At 46.8% G+C, this 23994-nt stretch overlaps 1 long non-coding RNA gene across 1 annotated transcript in view; it reads left to right on the top strand.

Moving 5' to 3' along the window:
* Positions 1-16068: 16068 nt before the first annotated feature.
* The window catches only part of LOC108918323 (uncharacterized), a 29934-nt gene continuing 22008 nt past the window's right edge, over positions 16069-23994 (top strand). The window contains exons 1-2 of the long non-coding RNA XR_001964841.1: positions 16069-16104; positions 16824-16947. This is a non-coding gene — a long non-coding RNA (uncharacterized LOC108918323). The remainder of the gene's footprint in view (positions 16105-16823; positions 16948-23994) is intronic.

The following is a 23994-nucleotide window of genomic DNA, read 5'->3' as shown; positions in this document are numbered from 1 at the left end:
TCCGGGTAGGCTCCGGTTCCCCACGACCCCGTATAGGACAGGCAGTTCCGAAAATGTGTGTGTCTGAGGACCTCATTTCCTCTAGGACCTGCACCTACAGCCAGCCTTCCCAGTGCCCCCAGCCTCTCTCTCAACACACTAGTAGATACAGTCACCCCAGTGGTTGCACACCCACATTTAATGTTATTCCCCAGAATGCAACTATTTACATTAGACAGGTTTCCTGTCTAAAACACTAACGTGGGTCGTTACAATATTCTATTATTAAGAGATTTGGAATTTTTGATTACTGTAAAATAAGATCTTTGCAAAAGACATGTTCCCTTAAGAAGTACTAACTCCTTAAAGTTGGAACTGATGGCATGACTATTTATTCAAACACAGTTTTCAATAATTAATATTTAACCCTTCCAAATACAAAGGACAATTCCCACTGAACTGTTATTTGCATAGTACTCAAAATTGTACTGCAAGATGTTGTATATTTTTTTGCTAATTGTCCCCTTTGTTTCTCTTTGCAGAAGCACATTACCAGTCCATTTAGCAGACTTTTACTGGCATGAGTATAGTTTAATTAGATGATTTTATATTGTATAGTGCAATGTTCTTATGGATAACTGTTTCACCATGATTATGGTATATCATTTCTTTATGCATGGTTTTCACTGCCAAATCCTTTTGATTTTTTGAGAACATATCTCTACCCTTGAGCTACAGGTCTCATGCTTTCTAAACTAAATTATCTCACTAAATTGTTTCTTTCACAGTGAATTGCAGACATTACTGATAGACACTGCCCGTGAATGTAATTAATTGTAGGCAGCACTATTACTTCCTAATCCTTGTTTCTCCTTAAGGCATTTTAACCTTTTGACACAGGAGATTAAAACATTTTAATAATCCACTCCTGAATGCTAACTTGCCTCGTTTTGCCTTAGACAGTTGCTTTTAAATCATAATACAATGCCTTGCGGTAGCTTTCAGACATTTTTAAGAGGTTCCAGATTAGCATGACTACAGGCTGTGCCTCCCTCTTTAGTATTTTATAACTGCTAAAGAAACATAATTAGCATATCTGAAATATTAAGCAGACTTATTTCTATTGTGCAGCATCTAATCTTGGTCTTGGAAGCATAATGTTCCTAGTGAGCTGTAACTCAGACATGACTGAGCTGTTTACCTTGGACATGCCTGTTAGGCCTTCATCTTTAACCTACCAGCTTTGTAAATCTTTTTTTCACATTTAGTTTATACCAACAGAATCCTGATCCACTACTAAAACTGGACCTTATTTTCTTCCAACTAGAGTTCCTTGCAACCAACATAATAAGTCTTGGCGGGGTGCCAAAACTCCTAATTTCACCTGGAAAACAGGATAAACCCTCCCAAAGCACGCAAACAAACACGGATGGAAGGATGGATGCATGAATGGATATTGAGAGATTGTGATGTTTTTCCTGTTTTCTGATAAGAAAGGATTAAGTATTTAGTAAGGTTTTGAAATATATCAAAGTGAAAAGTGTAATTGTTCAGCTAAATTTATTTTCTGATTGAATAGTTTGCAGGCCATGTTGAAATAACTCAATTTTATTCTTCTATTTTCTCATTTCAAATGACTGCCACATGGATTTCCTGTTGTCTTCTCTAAGTCATTGTTTTTTGAGTTGTTAAAATAATTACCTGGACGTTCGTGTTGTAAACTATGTGCCCTTTCAGAGTTTTAATTGTCACTGTTGCATGAATTTTCAGTTCTAAAGTGAGCTGAAGAAAAATCTGAATGGTGTTATTCACTGCAAATAGTGACTTCCAACGCAAGTACAGGAATACAGAGAACTCAGAAATATATCAATACGATACTTCTTGCTGTTAAGGTTGACATATTTGTAATTTGCTATAAAACCTTGTGCAAATGGGATCATTTAAGCTTACATTTAAAAAGACATTTGGCAAAAAGGTGCATGCAATTTCTTTTAAGACCATGTTGTAGCTGTTAACATACTAACCATGCCACTGACCAACCACACTAGTGTTCTATTGACCTTATGTTACATATTCTGGATTTTTAACTTAATCAGTGAAAAAGAAAAAAAAATAAAACTGATTAGCTGATTTTGGATACAGAAAAGTGAAATTTTCTGCAACATTCTGGTTTCAACAGAAAGCTTGTGATTAAGCGGAACTACTTGACAATGTGAGAGTGGAGGAGAAGCACGGACAAAGTGAAATGAAAAACACACTGAAATGTCAAGAAAAAAACCAGAAAGGAGTTTCAGGATTGATTGCAAGGCAACACAAGAATAGTTAAATCGTTCAAATATTGTTTACTGAACTGCAGGCAAAGAAACTGTCTAGGCATCCCAATTATGCCGCCAATCCTGCATTTAAAGAATGACCAAGACATCTCAGACACTGTTGACTGATTTGGAAGACAAAGTAATGAGCCTCTATTGCTTCATTATCAACTTATGCCAGAGGCATGACGTCCATTTTTTGCAGCTTGACAACAGAGACACAGATGTGATTTGACATGTTGGGTAGCTGCACCATTGACACTAAAGGAAAGTAAATAGTCAGAGGTGGCCTCATTTGACGCAAAGGAAAACATTTCACAGCCAAATGGCAGATGGTAGAGAATTAGGCTTAATGTTTTTTAAAAGTGAGGCTCTTCCTGAAGGGGGATACTTTTCCCCAGGTGTCTTCATTTATAGCCACCCAAAGGGTTAGATGGACGAGGACTGCAACAGCCCTTGGTCAAAATAGGTATTTGGCATGTGTTCATATCTGGAATTCACTCTGCAGCCACCTCTTGATGCATGACTGTAGCACGCCGAGGCCGCCCGGGGAGGGGGCGGAGACGGGCGCAAAGCAGCCACAGCTGGGACTGATTTCACTCCCTATTTCTTCCCCGGTGCCCAGCAGAAGAGGGAAGAGACCAAGGAGGAGAACGAGGCGAACCCGAACCCGATCCCTGAGACGACGCCTGCGTCTCGATCGACCTGACTCTCCCAGCCCCCCTGACCAACATGAAACCTCTCCCTACTTGTTCCCTGGTCCCCCTTTCCCGTGTCCTTCGTTCTCCCGTCTAAGGGCAAATAAAAGCCCACAGCAACGGGCGACTGCATCTCCTGTCTCCTGCCTCATCTCTTACAATGACCATTTCAGAACTCTATGAAAACTTTGCGAAAGAATATGACATCTGTGTCTGAGAGGTTTCCAGATGGCAACTGGTACATACGTCAGCACTGATTATAAAGGACATTCAATGACCGGACAGATGAGAGAAAAGGACCTGAACATTCTAAGTAGTGCAGCACATTTTCTGCAAGAAAACATGCAGTCAGACATCAGTAATTCCCTAGTGACTCATGAAAACTAGTACAGAGACATTAATGCGTTATTGTCAGAACGTGAAGAAGGTTAAGAGGGTAGCAGGTGCTGTGTTGTTGAAGGAATTTATCTTCTTGGGAACAGCAGACTTTGGGACAGGACCCTAGTCTTCACCCTCAGGACCACAGTAGTGAACCTGAACATAGTAGAACATAGTGCAACTGGGCCACACTTAATAGGGCAGTTCCAAGTAGATACAGAATGGGCAGGGCAGGGGGACATCTCTTCAGTAATGAATGCAGTAATTTTAATAGTATTTCTACATTTTTCTCTGTAGACGGCTGCTGTTATTGTACCACTGTCTTTTACATGATTGCAATAACAGTAAATCTTCCACTATTGCTTTTCAGGCTCAGCTGTGACATACAAGGGGATTTTTATAGGGGTTGTGGTCAAAGAAGTTATTTAAAACTCATTTCTTTTTACAATCTTCAGTATTTGCTCGATGTTAACATTTTTGTTTTACTGGCAGTCATCATCTGAACCACATTTCAGAAAAATAGAAATTAGAAAATAATTACAAATTAAAAAGTGAAGGATGAAAAAAATAAATCTTGGACCATCTCCAGGCTTGCAACACACAGAAAACCTCAGTTCAACAAATTATCATGAACTGTGCAGGTTAACAGTTAGAACTTAATTATGTCGAAATTAAACCAGACAGTGACTACACAAACACACACACACACACACACACACACACACACAGACACACACACACACAGACACACACACACACACACACACACACACTGTCAACAACCACCCCTCCCGAGCAGGTGCGTGGTGAACTGGAGCCTAACCCGGCAACATAGGGTGCAAGGCTGGAGGGGGAGGGGACACACCCCAAGCATGGCTCGAACCCCACACCCGCAGACGGTAATTAATACTTACATAAATATACTAATGCAGCAATTCTTTGGCTGGCTCATGCTAGAAATAATACATTTATATTTACACATTGATTTAGCAGATGTTTTTCCTCCAAAGCATAAAATTCATAGTAAACAAAAGTAGACAGGCAGGGGGATACGGATGGGGACATGCGATTCTTGACGTTCACTCAGTGAGACAATACTGTTTTTGTCACGTCCCCCGCAGCCGGCACATCGGCAACACCTGCTGTTTCCTAATGGGAACGGCAATAAAGAGGGAAGCTGAGGAAGCCCAGACGTGGAACCTTGTTTTGCCTCCTTGTTTCCCTTCGAGCCGTGTTTCAGAGAACCTACTCCAACATCGACCTTTGCCTGTGTATTCCCGACCACGTTCTTTGCCTAGCCCTTTGTACTACGTTTGCTGATCGCCTGACCCACGCCTGCCCCTCAACTTTGCTTTTTGGATTCTGATTCGGCTTCATTAAACATCGGTGTACGAAAACTCTGCACTTGAGTCTGTCCTTGCTACGCGCAATACTGACAGAAGGTTCTGCCTCCTACCTGGACTCAGCGGAGTATGCACAACTGCGTACGGCGCTTGTCAAGCAAGGCGACTTTTTGGGAGCGCAAGACCAGTCATTGCAGCGCCTACAAGAAAAGATCGAAGGATTGATCCAGGTTCTCCTGGCAAGAGGTATTCTCAAACCCGCCTTCCAGATGGCACCCGTGACTCCCGCTGAGCCTGCCCCGCCCGCACCACCCGAGGCATCCGGGACGGTCGCAAGGATCGCGACCCCAGAAAGGTATGACGGTTCGCCTGATCAATGTCAGGACTTTCTGATGCAGTGCGAGTTAGTCTTTTAGTGTTCTCCTCGCATGTATCAGACAGACGCAGTTGAGATCGCCTTTGTCCTGTCCTTGTTCACCGGTCCAGCCCGGGTGTGGGCAGCTGCTGGGTGGCGCACTCGTCTAAGAGCTACCTATGCCACTTTTCGCGAGAAGTTCAAAGTGGTTTTTGACCACCCGCATGCGGGGTGCGCGGCGGGTAATTGTCTCATGCGTCTCACCCAGGGAAATAGAAGCGTGGCTGAGTATGCTCTTGAGTTCAGACCCCTCGTGGCCAAGAGCGGCTGGAACTCCCCTGCCCCCCTCACCTGTTTCTTCAACGGGCTGAACCCCCGGATCCAGGACGAGCTCACGTTCAGGGGTGAGGATGGGGACTTTGACCGGTTTGTAGAGACCGCCATCGCCATTGACAACCTTGGCAGGAGTCGACAACCCCGGGGAGACCAGACCCTCCCCCCGGGGGGCGGCCCAGAGGAGGACCAGCTCAGGAGAGAAGAAAGGAGACGGCGCCTGGTGGGGAAACTGTGTCTCTATTGCGGATCCCAGGAGCATCTCCGTGCCATATGCCCAGTGCGACCACCTCAAGGGACCTCCACAGACACGAAGGCGAGTCCAGGGGAGCACCAGTGACAGTTGCGGTTGCCAGTGAGTATTTCCTGGGGGGCAAGCCGGGTGCAGGCAAGTGCCCTCATAGATTCCGAAGCCGCAGGCTGTTTTATGGATGTGGGCTTTGCCAAAGCGCACCATGTCCCTCTTAAAACTTGTGAAGTCACCCTGAGCGTGAGAGCCCTGGATGGTCAACCCTTGGGCACCGGGGTGGTTGATACCCGGACGGTACCTCTCCTGCTCGAAACAGGAGCGTGTCACCACGAGAAACTTACCTTCTTTCTGCTCCGAGCTTCAGACACCCCAATCATTTTAAGTTACCCCTGGTTGGCACGTCATGACCCAGTCTTCAGATGAAGTACCAATGAGCTGGTTTCTTGGGGAGGGTCCTGTCACTCGTCTTGCCTCACCCTTCCTTGTCGGGCCACGTTGATGGAAGGGGTAGAGGGCCTTCCCCAACCGGTGATACCCCTGGACTACGAGGATCTACGAGAGGTCTTCTGTAAGGTCCGCGCCGCCAAACTGCCTCCTCACAGGTCCTGGGACTGTACTATAGACCTCTTACCAGGTACCACACCACCTCAGGGTCGGGTGTATCCCCTGTCATTGCCGGAACAACGGGCCATGCAAGAGTACATCAGGGAGGCCCTCGAGGCTGGGATGATCCGGCCGTTGACGTCACCAGCAGCGGCAGGGTTCTTCTTTATCAGTAAGAAGGACGAGGGACTAAGGCCGTGCATAGATTACCGGGGGTTGAACGCCATAACCATCAAATACCCACACCCATTACCGTTGATCACCTCGGCCCTGGAAGGTATTAATGGGTCGACCTGGTTTACTAAATTAGACCTCCGCAGTGCGTATAACCTTATTCGGATCGGTGAAGGGTATGAATGGAAGACGGCCTTCTCCACTACACTAGGTCACTATGAGTACAGGGTCATGCCTTTTGGCCTAGCTAACGCCCCCTCGGTTTTCCAGGCCTTTCTGAACCATGTGTTGGACGATTTCCTTCATCACTGCGTCATCATCTACCTTGACGATATACTGATTTACTCAAGGACCCGAGAGCAGCATGTCCAGCAGGTCCGGGCGGTCCTCAGGCGGCTTCTATAACATCGACTGTATGTCAAGGCAGAGAAGTGCGAGTTCCACCAACGCCAAATCTCCTTCTTGGGCTACGTCCTGAGCCAGGAGGAAGTCTCCATGGACCCCAGGAAGGTGGGTGCAGTGACCTCCTGGCCTCGACCCACCACGGTAAGGGCGCTCCAGTGCTTCCTTGGGTTTGCCAATTTCTATCGTCAATTCATATGAAATTTTAGCACAGTAGCTGCACCCCTTACCGCACTGACAGCTGACAAGGACCAAAGACTCCCTTGGGGGGCAGAGACGGAGAAGCTTTCCAGGAGTTAAAGAAACGGTTCACCTCCACCCCGTGCTGAAACAGCCGGACTCTTCCTTGCCGTTTGTGATGGAGGTCGACGCCTCCTCGGTAGGGGTGGGTGCAGTCCTGTCCCAGAGGCAAGGGGACCCTCCGAAGTTGTACTCCTGTGCCTTCTTCTCCAGGAAGATGACCCCTGCCGAACGGAATTATGATATTGGGAACCGGGAACTCCTTGCTATCAAGCTTGCGCTTGAGGAGTGGCGTCACTGGCTGGAGGGTGCTGTCCATCCCTTTGTGGTACTCACGGACCACCGAAACCTTGAGTACCTTGAGACCGCAAAAAGGTTGAACCCCCGTCAGGCCCGATGGGCCCTGTTCTTCATCCGTTTTCACTTTACTGTTTCCTATCGACCAGGTACCAAGAATGGGAAAGCCGATGCTTTATCGCGGATTCATGACCCAGAGCCGATGCCCACCAACCCAGAGGAGATCCTACCTCAGGGATGTGTGGTGGGTCCGGTTCACTGGCAACTCCTCCAGGACATCCAAGAAGCCCAGGACAGCGAGCCAGAACCGCCCGGGAGACCAGCAGGCCGTGTGTATGTACCCATTTCCTTCCGCACAGCAGTGATGAAATGGGCCCATGAGGCTCCGGAGGCAGGGCATCCCGGGATCCGACGTACCCTCTCCCTGGTACAAGGACGGTTCTGGTGGCCTTCACTGTCCGATGACGTCAGGGTCTTCGCCCAGGCCTGCACCACCTGCGCTCAGACCAGGACCGTACCCGAAAAGGCGGCTGGTCTCCTACAACCCTTGCCTACGCCGACCTGACCCTGGACCCATGTGGCTCTGGACTTCCTAGTGGATCTACCGGTCTCAGAGGGTAAGACCGTGATCCTCTCTGTCATAGACCATTTCTCCAAGGCCTGTAGACTGGTGCCCCTTCAGAAGCTGCCTACAGCTCTCGAGGTATTGGAGATCCTGTTCGAACAAGTATTTAAACTATACGGACTCCCCGAAGACATTGTTTCAGATCGAGGGCCCCAGTTCACCTCTCGGGTATGGAAAGCCTTTTGGGACCGGCTCGGAGTAACGGTTAGCCTTACATCTGGATACCACCCGCAGGCCAACGGCCAAGCAGAACGCTTACAGCAGGATGTATCAAGGTTTCTCCGAGCCTACTGTTCCCAAAGACCGCACCAATGGGCTCGCTACCTGGCCTGGGCAGAGTATGCCCACAACTCCGTGCCTCATACATCCACAGGTATGTCGCCCTTCCAGTGTGTGTTAGGCTACCAACCTGTCCTGTTCCCTAGAGAGACCACTCCGTGTCCTGTTCAGGCCGTGGAAACGTGGCACAACAAGAGCGTCCGCTTATGGAGGATGGTCCGGTCCCACCTGCTCCGCAGTGCGGAACGCCACAAACGTAAGGCGGACCGGCACCGGCTTACCCTTTCGTTCATGCCTGGACAAAGAGTTTGGCTCTCCACCCGAGACCTTAACCTGAAGGTCCCCTCAAAGAAACTCGGGGCCCGCTACATCGGCCCCTTCAACATAATGCGTCGCGTCACACCGGTTCCTTACCGCCTTCAGTTGCCTCCTGACCTCCGAGTACACCCTACGTTCCATGTCTCCCTCCTGAAACCGGTAGGGGTGTCCTTGCATCAGCCACCAGTAGACACCACACCACCGCCTGCGCTACCCCTCGCAGGGGACGATGTCCATAAGGTCTGGGCCCTGCTGAACTCTCGCCGACGGAGAGATTGGCTGCAATATCTGGTGGACTGGGAGGGGTACGGCCCGGAGGAGCGTTCCTGGGTAGCCGCTTCGAACATCCTGGACCCCGACCGGATTGCTGCCTTCCACAGTGACCATCCAGAGTTCCCGGCCCCGCGCCCTGGGGGGGGTTCTCCTTCTCGGCCCAGGGCGTCCGGGGCCGCCCGTGGAGGGGGGGGTACCATCACGTCCCCCGCAGCCGGCACATCAGCAACACCTGCTGTTTCCTAATGGGAACGGCAATAAAGAGGGAAGCCGAGGAAGCCCAGATGCAGAACCTTGTTTTGTCTCCTTGTTTCCCTTCGAGTCGTGTTTCAGAGAACCTACTCCAACATCGACCTTTGCCTGTGTATTCCCGACCACGTTCTTTGCCTAGCCCTTTGTACTACGTTTGCTGATCGCCTGACCCACGCCTGCCCCTCAACTTTGCTTTTTGGATTCTGATTCGGCTTCATTAAACATCGGTGTACGAAAACTCTGCGCTTGAGTCCCTCCTTGCTACGCGCAATTATGACTTTTTTTTTTTTTTTGTCAGCATACACAGCACAAGTAGCTGCTCATAGAATGAACTGGGAGTAGAATTTCTGAAAAGAAAAAAAAACAGGATGTTCTGCCCGCAGATTTGTTTAGTTCATGTGATTAATTGCTTTGTTGAGCGGAACCTTTATTTCCGTAAGTTATACGCAATTTGTGCACATGCGCTATTTTTATGATGCGCTACTGTTGGGATAGGCATAGTGGAAGCGTCTTGAGTTCTGTGTGCCTTTCCTACGCCCGTGGAAGCAATAACTGTAAGTTGTGAAGTTCTTGCAGACATTGTCTAAAATGTTTACGTGCTTTTAAGTTTGACCTTTGTAATGTAAACTCTGTTTATTCAGCAGTAACTCCACGTTACTGTTCTTGTAAAACGCGTGTGTGAGTTCGCGCTGTGTCATGCTAAGTGTGCTATCGGCAAACGATTTAACTAGTTATTATAACGATTGTTGTAATTAGACTAAGTTTCCTTTACTGTTTCTGTTTATTATAGTTTCACTCGCATTTTCACATTTGGAGACAATAAAGGAGCAAGACGCTCATAATCCTGGCTCGTGAGAATCGAGTTTGGCTTGCTGTTAAACTGCGTTAACGTACTGGGTGTGCACAACACGCAGGGAGAACAGTACAGTGAAAAGTTATATCAGTGGTGGGTGCCAGGAAGAAATACAAGAACGCAAGCATGCAGCGTCCATCTTCACCCAACTCTTCAGTCCATGCAGCATCAAGAGCGAGCTCTAAGCGCTCATCTTCTTCCAAGTCATCTATCATGGAGGCTGCTGCCAAGGCTAGAGCCTCAGCTGAAGCAGCTCTTATCAAGGTGGCTTATGCTAAAAGACAGCTAGAAATAAAAAAGCAGAGAGCTAGGCTAGATCTAGAATTAGAAGCATTGGAGATTGAAAAGGAAGCGGAAGCTGCGCGAGTAAACGCTGAAATCTTAGAAGCAGCCGCAGCTATGGGAAATGATGACATGCAAAGTGTGAGGAGCGCTGTCTCGCCACAAGTGATTCAGCAGCGCACGGAAGAATATGTGCGGTGCCGGTCACAGGTCAGTACTCAGACTCCTGCTTTATCGCATCACGATGAAATCCGGCACGCTGCGAACAACGATACTCAGCAAACAACACCTGTAGCTGCAGAGGAGAAGCCTCCGCTCAATCTCTTCAGACCCTCAGCAGATCAGCACGCATGTGCAACTGAACGCATACTTACTTCACGACCATCGGATTACCCACGCAGAGAACATGGTCAGCATCCTTCTCATGCTAACACTTCAACCATGTTAGACTTTGCCAAGTTCCTAGCACGCAGAGAATTAGTGACCACTGGTCTCTCCAAATTCGATGACACGCCAGAGAACTTCAGAGCATGGCAGTCCTCGTTCCTCAACGCGACACAGGGCTTGGGGCTCACATATAGTGAAGAGTTGGACCTTCTTGTGAAATGGCTGGGTAAAGAATCATCTGAGCATGTGAAAAGGATCCGTGCCGTTTATGTTACTGACCCCAGAGCTGCCCTCCATCTGTCCTGGGAAAGACTTCAGGAATGCTATGCTACACCAGAAATAGTGGAAAATGCCCTATTTAAAAGATTGGATAGCTTCCCCCGTCTGTCAGCTAAGGACAACACAAAACTGAGAGAGCTCAGCGATCTTCTCATGGAGCTGCTCGCAGCTAAAAATGATGGCTATCTTCCTGGCCTGGCCTACCTCGATACTCCTCGTGGGATAAAGCCCATAGTGGAAAAGTTGCCTCCAGCCCTGCAAGACAAATGGCTCTTCACCGGCTCACTATACAAGGAACAGCACAGAGTAACTTTTCCTCCTTTTTCATTTTTTGTTGACTTTGTCTATGACCAGGCTAAGGCCAGAAATGACCCAAGTTTCACCTTGTCTGGCAGCGGTCAGTCTTATAACAAAGGTGAGAGAACTCAGTCAAAGCACAGCGGATTCAAGACTGCTATATCTGTGCAAAAGACAGACGTGTCTGCCACAGTTGACGCAGACTCCACAAGCACTACAGAGGCTGAGAGAGGAGACAATGATCTAGCCCGATACTGCCCTGTGCACAAGAAAACTCATCCTTTGGAAAAATGTAGGTTATTCAGAATGAAAACATTGCAGGAACGAAAAAGCATCCTAAAGGAACACAAACGCTGTTTTAAGTGCTGCTCTCCAAGGCACCAGGCCAAGGATTGTCAAGCGACGTTGAAATGCGGCGAGTGTGAGAGCGAAAGACACTGCTCTGCAATGCACCCTCTCACCTCCCAACCTCCTGCTCCACTGACCACTCTAGAACCAGACGCAGAAGCACGAGGCAGTCCTCCACTTGAGGTGACATCACGATGCACCAAGGTCTGTGGAAAGGGCAGCCTCACGCGGTCCTGCTCAAAGGTGTGCCTGGTGCATGTCTTCCCCCGGGGTCAACCGGAGCACTCCATCAAAATGTATGTCATCATTGACGATCAGAGTAACCGCTCACTGGCCCGCTCTGAATTTTTCCACCTGTTCCGGGTTGAGAGCAACCTGTCACCATACCTGATGAAGACATGCGCAGGCACCACGGAGATGACTGGAAGAAAGGCGGTAGGCTTTCAAATTGAAGCAGTGAATGGAGGTGTGTGCATGGACCTTCCACCACTCATTGAGTGCAATGAGATAATGACCAATAGATCTGAGATTCCAACTCCAGAGGTCGCTCTCGCGCACGCTCACCTAAGGCACGTTGCTCCCCACATTCCCAAGCTAGATCCTGACGCGCAGATGATGATCCTGCTAGGGAGAGACATGATACGTGTGCACAAGGTGCGAGAGCAACTCAATGGACCACATAATGCACCCTTTGCTCAGCGTCTAGACTTAGGCTGGGTAATTGTAGGTGACGTGTGTATTGACAATGCTCATAAACCAACTCTGAGTGTCTTCAGAACCCACATCCTACAGAACGGACGCCCGTCTCTCCTCACTCCTTGCCATAACAGCATCAGGGTAAAGGAAAAACCGTGCTACGGCGGGGAGCGCAGGTATGGTCTCTCTACATCCACGTCAAAACCTATGCAACCTGAAGACAAGCTCGGGCTTATGGTCTTTCAGCGTACAGACAATGACAACAAATGTGCCATGTCCTTCGAGGATGAGATCTTTCTAAAGATTATGGAGAAAGAAGTCCATCAGGATGAAAAGAACAATTGGGTAGCTCCCTTACCGTTCAAGTCACCTCGTCCCCCACTCCCGAACAACAGAGAGCAAGCACTGTCCCGCCTTAGGTCTTTAAGACGCACTCTGAGCAAAAACGCGGAGATGAAGCAACAGTTTTCCTCCTTCATGGAAAAGCTCTTCGAGAACAAACATGCAGAGAAGGCACCGCCCATCCATGAGAAGCAAGAATGTTGGTACCTGCCCATTTTCGGGGTGTACCATCCGCAGAAGCCAGGGCAGATACGAGTCGTGTTTGACTCAAGCGCCCAACAACACGGTGTCTCCCTCAACTCAGTGCTGCTTACAGGCCCCGATCTGAACAATACTCTCCTGGGTGTGCTGTTACGGTTTAGGAAGGATCTCATCGCAGTCACTGCTGATATCCAACAGATGTTTTATGGATTCCTGGTAAAGCACGACCACAGAGACTACCTGAGATTCCTGTGGCATAAAGACAATGACCTATCCAAAGAGATAGAAGAATATCGCATGCGAGTGCATGTCTTTGGCAATAGCCCATCCCCGGCGGTTGCTATCTACGGTCTGCGGCGAGCTGCTCAGAAAGGAGAACCAAAGTATGGAGCTGACACAAGGCACTGTGTTGAAAGACACTTCTATGTGGACGATGGGCTCATATCCCTTCCTACAGAGTCTACAGCTGTAGACCTACTGAAGCGTACTTGTGCATCACTTGCAGAGTCTAACCTGAAGCTGCACAAAATCGCATCAAACAGCATCACTGTGATGAAAGCCTTCAAACCAGAAGAACTGGCCTCAGGCATCCAAGACCTGGGTCTAGATGATGAGACTCTGCCGGCCCAAAGGAGCCTAGGCCTATGCTGGGACATCAGCACAGATATGTTCACCTTTAAAGTAGCTGTCACTGACAAGCCTTACACCCGTCGTGGGGTGCTATCAGTCGTCAACAGCATCTTTGACCCCTTGGGTCTGGCAGCACCAGTGACGATCAGAGGCAGATTGCTGTTGCGGGAGCTGTCCAGTGGAGTTCAGGATTGGGATGCTCCTCTGCCAGATGAAAAGATGAGCAAATGGGAAGTGTGGAAATCGTCACTCGAGGAGCTAAGCAGCCTCCACGTGCCTCGCTGCTATATACCCAAGTCACTCTCAAGACCTATGTACACGGAACTGTGTCTTTTTTCCGATGCCTCAAACTGGGCCATAGGGGCAGTAGCTTATCTAAGAGCTGTCACTGAAGATGGCCGTTGTGAAGTTGGATTTGTCCTGGGAAAGGCAAAACTATCACCGCAGCCGGAGCCCACAATCCCACGCCTTGAGCTTTGTGGAGCCGTCCTAGCGGTTGAGATAGCGGAGCTGATCTTAGACGAACTGGACCACAAGCCGGACGCTGTACAATTCTACTGCGACAGCAGGGTGGTCCTCGGATACATCTGTAATGACTCAAAGCGATTCTTTGTCTACGTACACAATCGCGTGAATCGCATACGCCAGTCAACGTCCCCTGAGCAGTGGCATTACGTCCCTTCAGAAGAGAACCCAGCCGACTTAGCCACCAGATCTGTGGCTGCATCACAGCTCATGAACACAATGTGGTTCAAGGGACCTGACTTCCTTTATAAGCCTCCAAAGCCAGAGAAGCACGAGCACTTTGAACTGATAGACCCTGAAATGGACGTGGACGTCAGACCGCAAGTAACGGCTCTCGCTACCCACATTGAAGCTAAGCGACTTGGCTCTGAAAGATTCCAGCATTTTTCCACATGGAACTCCTTGTTGAGAGCTGTTTCCCTCTTGATACATCAGGCACGTTCCCACAAGTCAGGCTCCACCGACACATCGCAGCACATGTGTAAAGGATGGCATCAATGTAGCAGGCCTCGCACTCCTGGAGAACTCGAAGCAGCCAGGAGGCTCATACTAGAGTCTGTTCAAAGAGACACATATCCGAACGAATATGCTGCTCTTCAAGCAAACACAGAAGTCCCTAATTCAAGTTCAATCCTGACCCTTGACCCCTACATCAGTGATGGTCTCCTGAGGGTCGGAGGGCGTCTCAGACATGCTTCCCTTGAATCAGAGGTAAAAAACCCAATCATCCTCTCAAAGAATAGCCATGTTACCAAGCTGCTTGTGAAACACCATCACATGGAAGTGAAACACCAGGGGCGTCAGTTCACAGAAGGGGCCATCAGAGCGGCTGGACTGTGGATTGTTGCTGGCAAGAGGCTGGTGAGTTCTATCCTTCATCGCTGTGTAATATGCCGAAAGCTCAGGGGGAAGGTAGAAGTGCAAAAGATGGCTGACCTCCCTCCGGAGCGGCTCAACACATCTCCACCCTTCACGTACGTGGGGCTGGACATATTTGGACCATGGTCGGTGGTCACTCGACGCACTCGTGGAGGTGCAGCGCAAAGCAAAAGGTGGGCCATTCTGTTCACATGTATGAGTACCAGGGGAGTACACATCGAAGTTATAGAGTCTATGGATGCCACCAGCTGTATCAATGCATTGCGGAGATTCTTTGCAGTTAGAGGCCCTGCAAAGCAGCTTAGGTCAGACAGGGGGACTAACTTCGTCGCTGCCAGCGCGGAACTGGGCATGGGGTGTCTTGATGAGAGGCAGACCAGCATCCTGAAGTATCTCCACAGCAACGGCTGCACATGGAAGTTCAATCCCCCGCACGCCTCCCACATGGGGGGAGTGTGGGAGCGTATGATTGGGGTGACACGCAGAATATTAGACTCTATGCTTTTACAAAACAAACGCACTCACCTGACACATGAGGTTCTATGTACCCTGATGGCAGAGACCTCAGCAATAATCAACGCAAGGCCGCTGGTCCCCATCTCATCGGATCCCTCCTCACCAGTTCTGCTATCTCCTGCCATGCTCCTAACTCAAAAGCCAGGCCTACATGCTCCACCAGGAATCTTCACTGGAAAAGATCTCCTGAAAGGCCAGTGGAGGCAAGTGCAAGCGCTTGCGAATGAATTCTGGGGCCGTTGGAGAAACGAATACCTAAGCACGCTCCACTCAAGATGCAAGTGGCACAGAACGCATCGGAACCTGCAACCTGGGGACATTGTGCTGTTACACCAAAGTCAAGCGCCTAGGAATGAGTGGCCAATGGCTCTGGTCACGTCAACCTCTCCAAGCAGCGATGGAAAGGTCCGCACAGTTGAAGTACGGACGTCATCTCAGGGCACCTCGAAGACTTACCTGCGGCCCATCTCCGACGTCGTCCTTCTGCTGGAAAATGACTGGGAAGGACGGGATTGAAAAGGACAGAGGGAAAACAGCTTAAATTTAGTGGCATTAGTTATGCCAGACGGGGAGTGTTCTGCCCGCAGATTTGTTTAGTTCATGTGATTAATTGCTTTGTTGAGCGGAACCTTTATTTCCGTAAGTTATACGCAATTTGTGCACATGCGCTATTTTTATGATGCGCTACTGTTGGGATAGGCATAGTGGAAGCGTCTTGAGTTCTGTGTGCCTTTCCTACGCCCGTGGAAGCAATAACTGTAAGTTGTGAAGTTCTTGCAGACATTGTCTAAAATGTTTACGTGCTTTTAAGTTTGACCTTTGTAATGTAAACTCTGTTTATTCAGCAGTAACTCCACGTTACTGTTCTTGTAAAACGCGTGTGTGAGTTCGCGCTGTGTCATGCTAAGTGTGCTATCGGCAAACGATTTAACTAGTTATTATAACGATTGTTGTAATTAGACTAAGTTTCCTTTACTGTTTCTGTTTATTATAGTTTCACTCGCATTTTCACATTTGGAGACAATAAAGGAGCAAGACGCTCATAATCCTGGCTCGTGAGAATCGAGTTTGGCTTGCTGTTAAACTGCGTTAACGTACTGGGTGTGCACAACACGCAGGGAGAACAGTACACAGGATCAGAGGAGAAGCAAGATGTGTTTTTAGACCCTTTTTCATTGATGTCAGGGATGCGGCAGATCTGAGTAAGAGAGGAAGCTCATTCAGCCACATTGGAGTCAAAAACTATCCTTTAATTATCTTGTAGGACATAACCAGAGTCTTCAGCATGACATCGCTAGAGATAGCCAATGGAAAGAGATGAGGAGAAGAGATACATGGCAAAACGTTGACACGTCAATTACAACTTGTGCTGCAGCAATCTGGATGAGCTGGAGTAATAATAATATCTCCTTCTAATGGGCTTTTTTATTGTCAGCAGGAATACATGTTGAAAGATACTTTGTCTCTTTTGATACAGTTCTAGAAACCTGAAGCTTGAACCAGATGAAGAAAGCTAAAGATCCACACCAAAGTCCCACATCATCACCAGCAGCACCAGCACTAGCCTCTGTGCCATTGTATCACCCTTCATGTCAAAACAGGTCAGGAAAAAACTTGATATCTTAGCCCTCCCGGGTTTTTTCTTTCCCTGTCTATGATAAGACTACTGTACCCTTTCTGAAACACAGGTCAGCACTAAAAGAGATGTATTATTAAAAATGTATTCTATATATTACATTTTGATGTTTCTCCTCTTTTTGAAAGCTAGAATGCATACTCAACCTTTTGGATTTCAAATCCTGAAGGAAAAAATAGATAAATGGGACAGGAAGAGAAAAGTTTAAAAAAAAAAAAAAGTTTTGAGACTCTTGCGCACAAACAGATTGGTGGAAAAGTAAGGTAGCTTTTAGTTGGCGGATTAAAGTATGTTTAAATTATTTATGATTAAATTCCCACTTAACTCCTGTTATGTCTAGTATTCAGCAATGTTTAGAGTATGTTCTAATATACTGCTATAAATACATACAGGAAAAAGTGTAATGGAATACATGTCCAGATTCAACTATATGAGCTATATCTTTATGTTCCTGATATGGGCTTTATAAAATGCACCAAATACCCTTTTTGTTCACTACACTTTGTCAGCCACTTTATTAGCAATACCTGACCATTTACACATAGAACTCATCACCCACAATTAGTAAGACGTGGTTGTGACTTAGGATATAAAGGATGCAGATCTGGTAAGAGGTGCAGTCAGAGTTCTAATAAACATTAGAATGAATAAAATATATAAACAAAGTGACTTTGTAAATGGTAGATTAGAATGGTAGACTGTTGATGCCAGCTTTACTTGTTTCAGCATGTAAGAAATGAACATCCACCTGGTGTCTAAGACTTACAGAGGATGGCATGGTTTAAAAAAAAAAAAGAACTCAGAAGTGCTTCTGTCAATGAGAGAGGTCGGAGAAGAGTGGCCAGGCTCCTTAAAGCTAACCTGAAGGCCAGGCGTGTAAAAATAACAGCTCAGTAGTACACAGAAGGGGATCTCAGAATGTACAACTCATCAAATCTTCAAGTGGATGGCTAATGGAGCAGAAGACTTTGTTGAGTTCATCTCCTGTAAACTTCCAGTGGACATGCACTCAGCATAACTTTAAAACTGAAACGTGGTAAACTTTGCCTGGTGAAATCAGTCGGAAAGTTGTGTAAAACTTGTACATAACAAAAAACAAATCAATGGACCCAACCTGCGTAAAAGGACAGATCGGTGGTGGGTGTGTATTTTGAATGTTCCCTTGGAACACATTCAGATTTTTAGGTACCAACTAAGCATCATTGAAATGAAAGTACAAAATCAGTGTTGCTGATCAGGTGCATCCATTTTTGGCCAGTGTAACCCCTCTTAATCCGAAACTCCCAGTTACATAAAGGGCTGTGTCTCAAAACCCACATCATCTCATTATGTTTCTATGAAGATGACAGTACCTTTACTTTGTCGCAATAGTCTGCACCATCCCTGACCTTGCAGGCTAGTAGAGGATCTTTGCAATGAGGTAGAGCATGGTGCTAGTAGAATGACAGTGCCTTCAAAAAATCTGGAGAAAGTGTTTAAAGCAATCTAGGCAACAGGAACCAAGAACCCACTGACATCTGTCCAGTACATGAGATCACTACTGTTGCTCTGCAAAACTGAGGGAATCTTTAACAACGTTGAGGTATGCATGCTCTTTTATTTGTACAAATAAAGCTGTTTCCTTGGAAATACTTTCCTGTTGCTCAAAATATAAAGTCACATGACTGTACACACTGCCTTTAACATTTTGAAATTACACACACACACACAAACACACACACGTATTGTCTACATCCACTTGTCCCGAGCAGGGTCACAGCAATCCAGAGCTTTACCCGGCAACAGGGCACAAGGTTGAAGGGGGGGACACACCCAGGACAGGGTGCCAATCTGTTGCATGGCACCCCAAGCAAGACTTGAACCCCAGACCCACCACACTGCCACACCCCCCTTGGGGTGAATCACACACACAAACACATTTTCTGAACCGCTTGTCCCATACGGGGTCACGGGGAACTGGAGCCTAACCCAGCAACTCAGGGCATAAGGCTGGAGGGAGAGGGGACACACCCAGGACAGGACGCCAGTTCATCGCAAGGCACCCCAAGTTGGACTCAAACCCCAGACCCATCAGAGAGCAGAACCCGGTCCAACCCACTGCGCCACTGTGTGGGGTGAATCAGATATTTTAAAAACTGTGCTTAAATGAATGAAGAAATGTATACATATATATGCATTTCTTCATTTATATGCATAATGCAAGAATGAATACAGTTTAAAAAAATTAGAATGCAATGTGAAAAAATTTCCAAAATTGACTGAAATGTTTATAAACCTCAAGTTCAAGTTCAACTTTGTCATAGGTATAAGTACCCCGTACAAGTGTCATGAAATTCTTACTGAATGCTTCTCCACAGACTATGTACAAAGACAGAGACAACAGAAATACTGCACAAACAGAACAATGACAATGGCAGTGAGTAGTGCAACAGCAATAGCAATAAATAATGGTAACAGTAATAATGATACCGGCTGACAGCTAGAGAACTCAGAACGTGAGAATGAGAATGAGAATGCTTTAAGTGGCAGTGTAATTTACCAATGTGCTTGGGTGGAGCAGTCCAACTCTAGTTACTAAAGGTGACACATTGGTTAGTGTTGTATACTCTTACAGTGGGGTAAAAGCTGTTCCTGTACCTAGCAGTGCGGGTTCGTATAGACCTGAGCTGTTTTGCAGATGGTAGAGAAGAGAAAAGTGCCCCTGCGGTGTGACTATGATCGTTCATGATGCGCATCGTCTTTCTGAGGCAGCATGTGGTGTAGGTGTCCTGGGCTGCTGGTAGCTGTGTGCCGATGATTCCATGAGCTGTTTTGACCATCCTCTGTAGGGCTTTCTTGTCCCGTATGGAGCAACTGCCACCCCAGGATGTAATACACCCTGTGAGGATGGACTCTACGGCACACCTATAGAAAGTGATGAGGACTGTAGTGGACATCCGGGCTTTCTTCAGACACCTGAGGAAGTGGAGACGTTGATGGGCCTTTTTGATGGTTGATGTTGTGTGCTCAGTCTATGTGAGTTTGGCAGTGAGGGTGACCCCTAGGAATCTGAAGCTGTTGACCCTCTCTACAATGTCCCTTCCTGTGTAGATGGGTGCATGAGCCGTATCCTGTCTCGTGAAGTCAATCACCAGCTCCTTAGCTTTACAAGTTGTTGTCCTGGCATCACTCTCCCAGGAGCTTCACCTCCTCTCTGTAGGCCATCTCATCATTGTTGGTGATCAGACCCACAATGGTGGTATCGTCAGCAAACTTTATGATGGTGTTGGAGCTGTGACTGGCCACACAGTCATGTGTGAACAAGGAGTACAGCACTAGGCTCGTGACGCTTCCCTGTGGAGTACCAGTGCTGAGGGTCAGTGGGGAGGAGGTATTACTGCCAATCTGCACACGCTGGAGTCTGTTGGTGAGGAAATCCAGGATCCAGTTGCACAATGGGCACTCAGTCCTAGCCCTAGTAGTTTGTAGATCAGCTTGGTTGGGATGACAGAGAATGCTGAGCTATAGTCCACAAATAATAGCCTTGAATAGCAGTTTTTATTATCCAGGTGAGACAGAATGGTGTGAAGTGTGTGTGCTATTGAAAGAGGGTGCGGTGGCGCAGTGGGTTGGACCAGGTCCTACTCTCCAGTGGGTCTGGGGTTTGAGTCCCGCTTGGGGTGCCTTGCGACGGACTGGTGTCCCGTTCTGGGTGTGTCCCTTCCCCCTCCGGCCCTACGCCTTGTGTTGCCGGGTAGGCTCCGGTTCCCCGTGACCCCGTATGGGACAAGCGGTTCCGAAAATGTGTGTGTGTGTGTGTGTGGGTGGGTGGGTGGGTGTGTGTGTGTGTGTGAGATATTGCGTCTTCAGTGGATCTGTTGTGGCGATAGGCAAACTGCAGTGGGTCCAAAGTGTCTGGGATAGTGTCCTTAATGAGTCCCAGCACCAGCCTCTCAAAGCATTTCATTGCAATGGGGGTCAGTGCCACTGGGCAATAGTCATTAAGGGAGTTCACTTTGTTTTTCTTAGGAATGAGGATAATGGTGGTGTTTTTCAAACAGGTGGGTACAGCTGAGATTTTTAAGGAGGTGTTAAACATGTCCGTGAAGACAGCAGCCAGTTGTTCACTGAATGTTTTTAAAACTCGCCCTGAAATTCCATCTGGACCAGCAGCTTTGCAGGTGTTGACACAGCCAAAGGTTGTTCTCACTTGTGCTACAGAGACGGTGAGACTGGTGTTATAATGCGTGGCTGTGGGGATTCACACCAGGGGGTCCCAGTACTCGAACTTGAAGCGGCCATAAAATGCGTTCAGTTCATTAGGGAGAGATGGAGGGGTACCTGTCAATGTCCACGTCTGTGGTTTATAATCTGTTAATGTTTGGAATCCCTGCCACAGCCTACGTGCATCTTGAGTGCAGTTAAACTCTGTTTTATGTGGTATGCAGGCATGTTTCTACATCTTTCTGTATACAGCATCTTACAATTAAAAAAAAAAAACAAATACATTGTTATGACCTCAAGGATGCCTGGGGGTGTAGAGGGGCTCAACATAAAGGTTTTGACCCTAGTTATGAGTTACAAATTGACAAGACAACTAATAGGGTGCACAAACAGGAGTGTGTGTTTAATGTTCCGGTGAAAGGATAAATAATCAGTGTGTATAAAATAAAGAGACAACAAGCAAGCCTTACAATGGTGGACAGAATGAAAAAGGGTATTTAAAAACAATAAAAAAAAAGCCTAACCCTTGTAGATAAACTACTTTCTAACTCCAACTGGGAAACAAAAAGGAGACAAAACCCAAAACAGCCGCTGACCTCCTCCTAACTACACTTCTTTTACACTAGCTAAAGAAAGAAAACAACACAAATCCAAGCATTTGTACAAGGAGCATAAAAGTGATACAAATGAAGAAGCATAAAATATTGAAGGCAAACAAAAAGACCCAGGGTGCTATAAAACTCTGATGAAAACTGCTTGTTAATTCACAAGCAAGCTCCCCAATGGCCTCCAAGAAGTGTCTTTTCAATATCTGGGACATCCCACCTTTCCTGGTCCTGCGAATCAGGTCCATCTCTCTTTGACTGATGTTGCTGGACAGTTAGGGCTCCAATCCAAGTCAGGGGGAGGAGAAAACCAAAAAAGAAAACAAAATACCCACTCACTATTGATGTAACAGAATGTATTTCTATGAGCTGCAATAGGTTGAGGGAGGCGCAGTGACGCAGCCAGTTTGGCCAGGTCCTGCTCTCTGGTGGGTCTGGGGTTTTAGTCCTGCTTGGGGTGCCTTGTGATGGACTGGCGTCCCGTCCGGGGTGTGTCCTCTCCCCCTCCAGCCCTACGCCCTGTGCTGCTGGGTTAGGCTCTGGCTCCCCGCGACCCCACTTGGGACAAGCAGCTTCAGCCAGTGTGTGTGTGCAATAGGTTGCAATATGATTTATTGGAAAAAAGGGTGTATTTCCTTTCCATTTTGAATGAATTGCATCATTATTAAACCAATGCTTGAACACAATGAGTTTAAGCCAAGAATTAGGTAACATAAGATAGTGTTTTCTAAATGGAACCTTTTTCATTACATTTTAAAAAAAAGTGTTAAAGGGGTTTGCCCTGTACTCCACTGAAAACACATCCAGATATAGAACGATACATTCGTATATCCTCATTTTGGAGTGTGTTTAGGTTAAGGGCTACACTTGTGTGTCTCTGTGATTTATGAGAGGTGGAGCGTTTACACCTTGGCTTTCCCTTATTGTCTGCCCAAGTCATTCATCACAGCCTCTGTATAATGAATGGACTCGCTCCACCTTCCGGAGTTAACAAGGTGGTGGACTCCGAAGGGTTCAGTGTGGCAACATTACAGTCGTGGTCAAGACCATGAAGGAAGGCACTCCCACTGGGAGTGTGGCTCAAACCTCCATGGACAGATACATGCCTTGTGATCCATTCAAATACATCATCTGATCTGAAAATGTATATTAAAAATTTTCTATAATTTTAAGCAAGTGCGAAAACATATGTTTAACTTGAAACTGAGTAAAGTAGGGCGACACACTAGTGCAGAGGGTAGCACTGCTGCCTTACAGCACATAAACTGTTCAGGTTTAGAAATGTATTAATGTGAAACACTGAACATAACAATGTAAAGCATTACATTCCGTTCGAACAGATAACATTAAACATCTTGATTTCTTTATGTAAGAACTTAAGACCCTTTCCACAAACTGTGTTTTAAAATTTGTGCAGCTCAGTAAACAAGGCAAATAGAAATGGTTTATTATTCATGCAAAAATATGAATACATTCCTAATTTTGGGGCAAAACTTAAATCTGAAGCCAAAATCATAAATGTCTAATTTCATAAACCTCTAAATAAACTTGTTTTTACCTTCTTTTGCCGAAAGGTGGTTCTTATGAAATACACCTGGCTTCAGCCGGCTTTTGTGTGTTCGTGGATGAGTATTAAAGCCGTCTCTGGAGGTGAACTCAAGGCCAATGTCTGTTAGTAACGTCTTGCAGCTGCACTCTTACTCTTGGCCATTTTGTCAGTGTTATTAATGTTCTCTGCAATTAGCATATTTTATTCCTTCACGCAATTAGTTTCTTTTAAGGTTGTCAGATGTTCATTTTGTTAATAAAATAAAATAAAATAAAATAAAATAAAATTAAAAACTTCTGTACTTATGATGCTAAGTGACATAAAAACATTTGGCATGATGAAGCCATCTAAAGTAACCTCTGACGTATTAGTGTTATTAAAAGTGCTCAGACAGCACTTTTTGGGAGGTGGCCTCCTCCTGTTCACATTCTTAATAGCTTCTCTCTAAGGGCAGCCCATGCAAATTTAATCAGAAATCCCTGAGGAATCAATTGCAGTCATACAGCAAAAGAGTGCATGTCTTCTGCAAGATGTTCTCTTGTCGTTCCTAAAGAGCTTCAGTTGCAGAAAGAGGAAAAAACTGATTTTTTGCAGATAAACCATATGTGATCCTTACAAGCATACTTCTTTTATGACCTCAGGAACTACTGTAGTA

This window comes from Scleropages formosus, chromosome 14, assembly GCF_900964775.1.
Source record: "Scleropages formosus chromosome 14, fSclFor1.1, whole genome shotgun sequence".
NCBI lineage: Eukaryota > Metazoa > Chordata > Actinopteri > Osteoglossiformes > Osteoglossidae > Scleropages > Scleropages formosus.
The sequence above is the reverse complement of the archived record's forward strand: the minus strand, read 5'-3'. Positions and strand labels throughout refer to the sequence as shown.